This window comes from Dermacentor albipictus, unplaced genomic scaffold (assembly GCF_038994185.2).
Source record: "Dermacentor albipictus isolate Rhodes 1998 colony unplaced genomic scaffold, USDA_Dalb.pri_finalv2 scaffold_12, whole genome shotgun sequence".
In the NCBI taxonomy this organism is placed as follows: Eukaryota; Metazoa; Arthropoda; class Arachnida; order Ixodida; family Ixodidae; genus Dermacentor; species Dermacentor albipictus.
The window spans coordinates 6,709,740-6,719,744 of NW_027225566.1; positions in this window are offsets into that span (position 1 = coordinate 6,709,740).

Genomic DNA, 10,005 nt, shown 5'->3' on the forward strand with positions numbered 1-10,005 from the left:
ATCCATAACCACATACGAACACACATACATACCGGTATACAAGCGCTCATTTCATATAAAGCAATAAATTTATAAAGCAGGTTAGCGAAACACAAAAGCAAAATATGTGTAAAGGACGAGATTTATATGCACAAGCTGGAGACAAACTCAGCCAGGGAGGGCTGTAACACTTGTCCGTTCCTTAACAAGTTCTAATAACGAATCGTTCTTGAGATAAATGAATATTTAAAACAGTAATTATGTGTTTGGTACGGTGTTAATGTTCGATCATGCCGTGTCTGGTGTTATAACCTGAGGAAAATTGAATAACTGTAGATTCATCCACCCTAACATGTCCCGCTGGTACTTGATATAGAAATATTAAACGTGAACGATGGTTTCTCGTGGCTAGAGGTTTTAGATTAGCTCTAGTTAACAGGCCTGTTACAGATGTGCGGTCATAACGATTGTATATAAAGCGAACAGCTCTTTTCTGAATCATTTCCAAATTTTCAATATTAGTTTTTGTGAGCGAATCCCGGATAACGACGGCGTAATCTAACCTAGGCAGAATGACAGATTCATACGCAAGAAGACGGACTGTAGAAGTGGACAGATTGAGAGCCCTGTGAAAGAAAAATAGTTTGCGTTGTGTGTTTGCTACACTGTAAAAAAAATTTCTTCAGTTTACGGTCAAAGTTGCAGGTAAAACGTTGCCGGACACTTTTCCGTTAAATGAAAAACGGTGTTTCGGTAAAACGGACAGGCCGTAAAAATTATTTCCGTTAAATGGAAAATGGTGTTTCCGTAAAACGGACAGGCCGTAAAAATGTTTCCGTTAAATGGAAAACGGTGTTTCCGTAGAACGGACAGGCCGTAAAAATTATTTCCGTTAAATGGAAAACGGTGAGCTCCGCAGTTGTGATCACAGAATTGACCGTATTTTGCAAATAAGAAAAACGGTGAGTTCCGTAAAACGGAAATGCTGTAAATTGAGCCCCGTACTTGTGATTATAGTACATGACCGTACTTTGGTAATGAAGAAACGGGGACTTGAAAGCTTGTGTTCTCGAGCCAAATTGTTTCGTTCATTGGAATAAGTTATTTTCGGCAATGAACCACCCAAGTCGTACATTACAACGTGGACAACTTGCAATATCATTTAAGATATAGCTGGAAATGGGGCAGAAATCATAGCACACAGGAAATACACCACACAGAATGTGCTGTGTTTGCATGTTTCCTCCTAGTGTCATTGTTTTCTACACCGCTTATTCTTCGTGTCAGTGTTGTCATGTTGCACTTGGGTTCTACACCCAACATGTACACAGCATACATACAGATTTGTGTTCGAGAAACAACAAGCCACTTGAATCTGAAAAAACCTGTGTTTATGCTGCTTTACTGAAAAAAGCAGGGTGAGACCGGGCTAGTTGGTATTCTATGCTGAAGTGACCAGCGCAAGAGTGAACGCGGGACACTAAAAAGGTGACAAGAACAGGTGCGAATTTCCAATTGGTGTTTATTACTAAAAGGCATGTATATATACTCTTGTGCACTTGATCATAATCAGTTACAAGAGCGCACTAAGGCCGCCCCACATCCTAAGGCGGCCTCCCACATACAGACCCCAGGTATGCAAATTCTTTAATGTCAACGCTAGGGATAATTTGCTAATGCAGTTGCCTTATGCGTTATCTGCCCCCTCAATGATGGGCCTAGTGCTTTCTTGTGCGTTGCTTGCTATTATTTCTGTTTTTTCCGGGTGCATGACATTTGCATTGGGAGTTGTGGATTCCAAGGAAATCCTCTCTCCCTTATGTACTTTTGTGTAATGTTCCTGTAGTCTCATATTTAGGCACCTTCCCGTTTGTCCCACGTAAAGCTGCCCACAGAAAAGAGGTGTGCTATTCACTGCTCCCCCTGAGCATTTCGACGAAACCTTTTCTGTGAGCAATGTTGCATGAAATTTAATGTCTGCTGACAAGGCTGGTTTTGGCACATAACTGAGATAACTTGTTGGGTGCGGGAAAAACGACCGAAACTCCCGCCCTTTCCCCTATTTTCTTTAGTTTATGCAGGATAACGTGAATGTATGGGATGACTGCTAGATTCCTGCGAACAGTATCACATAGGTGTAACTAAAGAAAATAGGCCAAAGGACTGCAGTCTTGGTCATTTCTTCCGCGCCCCGCAAGCTATCTAAGTTATGTGCCAAAACCAGCCCTGTCAGCAGACAATCAAAATCATGCAACATTGTGCAGAGAAAGGGTTTCATCAAATGCTCAAGAGGAATAGTGTATAGCATACCTCTTTCCTGCGGGCAGCGTTACATGGGACAAATGGGAAGTTCCCTAAACTTGAAACTACAGGAACATAATCGGAAAGTAAAAAAGGGTAAGAAGGTTTCCTTGGAATCCATTGCTCCCAATGCAAATGTCATCGACTGTTTGAAAAAACAGAAATAATAGCAAGCAGTGCGAAAGAAAACCCTAGACTCATCATTGAGGCAGCGGCTATTGCAGAATGCGACTACGTTAGCAAGCCATCCCTATAGCACTGACTGTTATAGAATTTGAATATCTGGGGTCTGTATGCAGGAAGCCGCCTTCGGCCTTGGTGCGCTCGTTTATTTGTGATGGCCATGTTCACCTGCACGATTGTAACAGATTATGATCAAGTGTGCAAGAGTACATATACATACCTTTTTGTAATGAACACCAGTTGGAAGTTTACGTCTGTCCTTGTCGCCTTTTTAGTGTCCCGTGTCCACTCTTGCGCAAGTCCTCTCCGCATAGACACTAGAAATTGGTTGACTAGAGGAAGGATTGGTTGAGACTTGGAATGACTGGCTCCTTGCAGAGGCTTTCGGCTTTGCCTGAAAAGAAAGAAACACTAATCAATTAAGGCTCTTCAATTATTTACTATCATCATCACTATTGTTTTTCAGATAAACAATGATTTCGTATTCACAACTGTCACTACAAGTGCTCTTGTCAAAAGAAATGGTTCAGACTCAGCCATGTTGGTATATATTCATTCGTAGCCTTATAGCATAAAAAGCTTCAGATAGAAAGGACCCAAGTCAATTGATGGTTTGCTTGGATGGTACGTGCACATCATGACATTCGGAGATTACATCTCCCATGTTTAGGTAGAGCTGCCATGGCCACATACTGCAGACCATAGCTTTCAACTTTCACTGCTCCATTGCTCCATTAAACAACCTTGCAGATTTTACTGTTTCCCAAAACAATGAAGTACTCTTGAAGCAAGCGCAAACCATGCATGTTGTTTACTTCCGACCCAGAACAAGCAAGCCAAAGATATTGTCCAGCTGACAGGCTGGTAGAATAGCAACAATAGCAACAATACAAAAAAACCATGCTTGCACCACAACTGTGTCACAACAGCTGTCAGCCCCTTTCGGATATGGTTTGTGTCACGGAAGAAGTATCAATGTGTAATACTCTTTTTACTCAAGCAGTGAAAATTGAAAGTTACGGTCGTGAATGCATCAACATACCCTTCCCATCTTCATAAAAAGTTATAATATTGCACTGTGTTCACCGAAAAATTTGCCTTTTTTGTAAAGAAGCCTGCAATTATGCCTTGACCCCATACATGGCTCTGGCAGGCAGTACTGTTTATTTTGTCCGTTTCTTGACTTGCAATCCCATAACGAAACAAATAATGCAACATATATTTCCAGATTGCATTGCTTCATGTGAATGTGCTTAATTTGGGAAATTTCTGAAATGAATCAAGCCTCTCCTAAAAAATTTTAAAGTAGAGTAATTCATTAACGTGCCTAAACATGAGCACTTCCCGTGGATTTTGAGAGCCAATGAGAACAGAGCTATTTGCTCAAATTTCTACGACTCATGGCAACAGGATGGCCAAATTCCGTGCTATTAGTAAATGCAAAGAAAAAAAACTTTGGTCAATTTATGCAATGTTTCTTTCCCAAATTTTTCTTCTTTATACCATAGTGGGGATACTCTGTGATAATTAGTTGGAATTAATGCTATTGGCCTGCAGTCTGGTACAAAATATTTTTAAAGCCGCAGCGACACTATTTTCTTCGGATCTATTCAAAATGCAGATTCGGTAAAATCCAGGGAAAATGCTTCTAACTAAACAGATAATTCTATATTGCTTTTTGCAGAGACACCTTTTTTTTTCTTGGAAAACTAAGGTTAATTTCATTGTCGCCAGGCTCGGGCAGCAAAATAAAGTTTTAAATCAAAATTAAAAGTGATTGCCAGGCATGTCCAGTTGAATTTATCTGAACATGCCCTACTGTATGCAGTACACATGTTGCCACTTTAAAGGCCCGCAAGAAGGCACCGGTTATATTTTCTAGGGCAAGAAGGCATTGAAGTATGTTACATAAGGCAATTAGTCACAGGAGTCCTGGATCAGTAGAAGAAAATTTAAAGACCATAAATTGTTTAGAAGACTTAAGTCACATAAAGGTACCATCATTGCATTGTGCTAAAACTAACCTAAGAGACTGAAACCTGACATGATAAAAATGGAGCTTGAGAATGAAGGCTTGCTCAACAAGCAACAGAACGACAAAAAATGATATGCATGATAAATTTAAAAAAACGCGCTGATGAGGACGGTAAAGAACTAGGCACCATGACGAAATTTGTAAATATGCAAGCATAGGATGGAGTCAGTTGGCGCAAGCCATATATATTTACAGATTACTAGGAAAGGCCTTCGTCCCGCAGTGGACATAATGTACGTGAGAGCACTGTGCCCCTTTGATCATGCAGTCCCAGACTGTCCGCAAACCACCTGCGGCTTCTGGTCTGGCTTGCATTGACAGAAGGGCACATCACAGTCATGTGATCCCGCTGCCTGGGACTGTCCAAGGTTTTGTTTGAAAGCACCGTGATTGGAACTCGCTCTCCTGGCTGCTGTTGTCTGCTATTAGCTACTTAAATTATGGGGTTTTACGTGCCAAATCCACTTTTTGATTACAAGGCAAGCCGTAGTAGAGGACTCCGGAAATTTCGACCACCTGGGGTTCGTTAACGTGCACCTAGATCTAAGTACATGGGTGTTTTCATATTTTGCCCCCATTGATATGCGGCCACCGTGGACGGGATTCAATCCCGTGACCTCGTGCTTTTAGCTACTTGTAGATAGCGCCCTACCCAGCAAATTCAGTAGCGTGGTCATCAAAATGGTGCAGTCTCAAGTCTCAGAGGCCATGCCGCCGACACAACCATAAAGCTTGCATAATGGAATCGCAGCCTGAGCACATTGAACATGTTAATTTTAACAAAGCTCAGTTTACATCGTACTCTCGCTCTTCAGGCCCCTTAACCGCTGTATTCAAGCCAGCTCATTCATTTCCTGTAAAATTTAAGCGTCACCCTATTGAAAAATTTGTATGAGAAATAGAACGAGATGTATGCATGTCGCACAGATTTGACGAGAAATAGAACGAGATGGATGCATGTCGCACAGATTTGACGAGAAAGGAACGATATGAAATGCATATTGAACGAACTCGCAGAGAAAACGGGCGAGATCTGTATGATGTGCTACGCAGACATTTACGAAGTGCACGAGATTTATGCGATGTGCGATATGAATGCATAGAGCTTGAATGGCATGTGTGCGATGAGTTGTGTAGACCTGACGAGATTATGTATGACGTGTGTGAGGTGGCATGTGATGTGTACGCACTGTAGTCGTATGAGCAACTTGATCTTTGAAGATGACTGAATTGCATAAAAAGTGTGTGCACTTAAGTTGTAGTGCATACAAAAGCTCATTAATGACAGTCAGATTTATGAGCTGTTCGTAGTAAATGCAAGAGTGTGATCAATGTGCTGTATGATCACATTGAATCATTATGACACATATATACCAGCATAAACTACAGAGCAAATAAGACGTTCAGAGCTCAACTTCTGGAATTTCATCCCCATCAAAGCTGGTGTCGGTACTTTTGATGCAATGATTTTCACTTGCGGACATATTCTCGGATGAACACTTATGGCGATACTACTGCCTTTGCATGACGCATTCCTCGACCAGCCAGTAAGCACTGGATAGCACAATGATATTGTCAAAAGCTATCAGCAGAGTTTGAATCCCTAGTACAGACAGAGTAGATCTGCCTAAGATTTTATTGCAATATAGGAGTCAGGTACCATAAAAGTTTCATAATAAAATGTTACATGTTTGTTTGTGCACGCAATAAAATAATCTGGCAATGTGATTATAGCACTTTGGAAATGCTTCAAACAAGGACGAGTTGGCAAATTTTATTGCAAGCAGTTTGATCAGTGATAAATTATGTATGCACTTTGTCACATCCTAATAATATTGCTTGCATCAGATATATCAGTCAGAGCTAGTATAAGGGCGAACTTGAACCTGCATATTTTCCAAATAGCCAAGTGCGTCAATCACAATACTGTCAAATACAAATCTGCTAAGAGCATGTTAGTGCCTGTTTATGTCCAATTGTAGAAGGCAAGCGTGCGATTGGCCATGCATGCCCACATATAAAAATAAAAAGCAGACCCACAAGACAGTATAAATAGGTTGGTGAACAGATAGCCAAAATAGCAGTCAAAATCCATCGCACTTTGTCACAAATAAATTAAAAATATTGTAATTAAATAACAATCCCTAAAAATGTCATGTGATCAATTGTGGTAATGATCACAGTTACTGCTGTGAAAAATTATTTGCACTAAGAGTTTCACAACTTGCTGAGAGGGCTTGACTTAGTAAAAAATCCTCATATGTGCACAGCAGTGGCAAAAAACGAGATGAGCGTCGCATCTTGGTGACCATTATCTCCCTACATACTACACAAAACTGAATTTGAAATTAAAGGAGAAATAACAAAGCAGTTCGTGTGCCAATGATGGTTAAGCGCACTGCAATGCCTTGCCATGGGTTGAAAGCTGACCTCCAAGCAACCAAAATGTAAGTGACCCTACATTGAATCAGCGTCTCTAAATGACGAACGTGTATCACATCCTGGCATTCGCAGACGCAGTCACCAAATGAAAAACACCTTTGCAAATCGCAATAACGACGAATGTCACACGCGTGCGCACACAGACAGAATGCGAGCAGTTTCCGAAAGCACTCGCGAAAGACTGTACGGACGTTCCTACGCGTTCCACGCATATCAGAAGCGCGCGCGCGCGCGCACACATACATACACACACACACACACACACGCACGCACAAAAGGCGAGCACTTTCCGGAAGCACTCGCCAAAGACGGCACGGATATTTTTACAAAAAAACAAATCCCACTGGCGTGGCACCATTTCCCGATGCACAAACAGCACCACTCATTAACAGTACACATCCGTAGAACGGCGCACAAGCCGGAACAAAGCGCACACCACTCGACGCCAAATCCGTCGTCGATTACGCCGCTGAGAAACGAACACCTTCTAACATTCACAAACCAAACGACGATGTGCTGCGAACTTCAAACAGATTTTACGGCCCTGTCCGGTTGATAGGGCTGCTCCACAGGCTGTCCTCACTGTTGAAAGCAATGTCAGCAAAGTTGTTGAAAAAGGTCGCCTAAAACACGCAAGAACATGGAAATAATACGCCTCTACTACCCACGCTACTCATGCGATCACAGTTACCGGAACCACAGACGGCGAAGTAAACAAACGACGTCATTTCCCTTCATTTCGGACCGAAGTGGTTTCTCAGTTGCGCGAGTCTTCCTTTCGAGCAGGGCGCGACTTGTTCCGGGGACTGTGAGGGCGCTGCGGTCGAGCTCTGCACCAAGTGAGCGGCGCTGCTCTGCTGACATGTGCACGTTACTTGCGGGTGTTTGCGCTTCTTGTGCTGTAGCCGATTTTATTTTCTCATTGCGTGTGCCTTGTAACTGTCCTCGGGCACGTGGCTGGCAGTCGAGGTCTTTTGCGTCCGGTCCAAGTTTTGCGCTCATGGAGACGCCAGTACCGGCGACATGTGGGTCAGCAAGCGTTAAAGGGGTTGGGACACCAAATTTCGAGGCTATAAAAAGCATGTTGTAGGCTGCTTGCGTATGCAAGGACACCCAGAACGAGGTATTGGACGCTGCAAACATTTCAAAATAATTTTAATTCAGCTCCAAAAAGTCATTAAAAACTCCTTCTCTTAGTCGAGACCCATCGCTAGCGCAGCAGCTACTACGTCACAGAGGAGGAACGAAAATATTGACGTCATAGCGCACCAGCACAAAAACGTGACGTATGATGAGTAGCGATGAAATGCCGATTACGGAGCCTGCTGAGCCGAGCGACCGAGCATAACCTCCACTATGACCGAGCTACAGGCATATAGAAATCCTTTCTTAATGCAAAGAAGGGGTAAGGCGTGCAGACACGGACACAGGAGGAGAGAAGTGGACAACACGAACGCCGCACGGCGGCCCGCGAATGGCAAACTGCGTGCGGCGAGTTGCCGTGCCGACGGGCCTTTGCACGTTTGAGTGCAAAACAGAAGCCGGCCGACTCCGAAAGGGACCAGGATATGCGGCGTTCGTGTTGTCCGCTTCTCTCCTCGCATAGTCGCATAGTTCGGCAGTTCGGAGCGGTCTCGCCTTCGCTTGGCCTTTCTCAATGTGAAGGCCCGTCCACGTTACCGGCACGGAAACTCGCCGCACGCCATTTGCCGATCGCGGTCCCCCGTGCAACGGCGGTTTTGTTCGCAAACGGCGAGATTTCCTAGCCGTAGAGAGCACGGGCCCGGGACCCATTTGTGCGGCAGCCGTACGGCGAAGCGGCCAATCAGCGTCCGAGGAGTGGTCACTCTGTGCACCGACGGCAGCTTCACCGCCTCTGATCGTTCGGCGCCGCCGATATCGTGGCTAGGCCTTTTCCGGTTCACTTCGAAGCTAAAGCTTACGGTGCTTCGGGATGAATCACCGACTCTCACAAGCCGCAATATTTTCTTACCGTTGCTGTCGCTCTTCGCAATAATTTTAATAATCGCGACATGCACTTCGAATCGCCAGTTGACCTCTGCTGGCAGAGTACGCGTATGCGCGAGCAGACGACGCAGCATAGTTTTACGTCACTATTTTTTGTGGCCCACGTGACCAAGCCATGTTGCGTTTCCTCCTCTGTGACGTCATAGCATCCCCCGGAGCCCAGAAACCGAAACCGAAATCGCTCGGTATAATAATGCTATTAATAAATTATTTATCGGATATATATGAATCCCGCTGTGTGTATCGTGCTCCCTGAAGCATGATGCAACGTTTGAATCAACAAACGCATGAACGAAAATTTTGATGTCTCCACCCCTTTAACATTGCGTGTGCACTTTGGTTTGTAGGCCCACCTTTTTTTCCATCTCACTTTCTTCGGACGTGCACCCTCAGGTATGGTGTCTGTAGAATATTATACTTCAGCTTAAACAACAACAGAAAGAAATAACGGCTGCTTTATTCAGCGAGCACCATGTAAATGCCGAGTGCCGCGACTAACAACCATAACTGAGCCAGGCTATAGCAGACGACGCTCGGATGCTTGGCGCGGAGGTCGATGGCAGTGCTGCGGTGGCGGGAACGGCAGCGGGCTGCATGGTGCGCATAGGCGAGGATTTGGGTTGAGGATCTGTAAGCGTTGTTGCGGCGGGCGGCCGATGTGATGCTGATCGTTTGATCATATTTACGCGGTGCTTAGAGAACATGTGCTCCTTTTTTGTGTGAATTAACGATCACTAAGCCCTGGGGCCTGTGCAACGCTATTAGCTCGCTGTATGTTTCTTGCGGTGCGCCGTTGTTGATTATCGTAGTGCGGTCAATTCGCGCTTCTTTGTCTCGCCGCTCCCGCATCGGGTCACAGTGCACGGAAGAATGTGTTGATAGTTGGGCTATCGCGTGCTGTAGTTCACCGCAATTCAACACTACGCTGGACGGACTGTTGGTGCAGTCGATGCGGCGTGAACGGACACGAAGGAGCGCTCGCCTCGGAAGGTAAGTCCGGCGCCTGGCGCATTCTTATGGTTCATGTAGTGTACAGT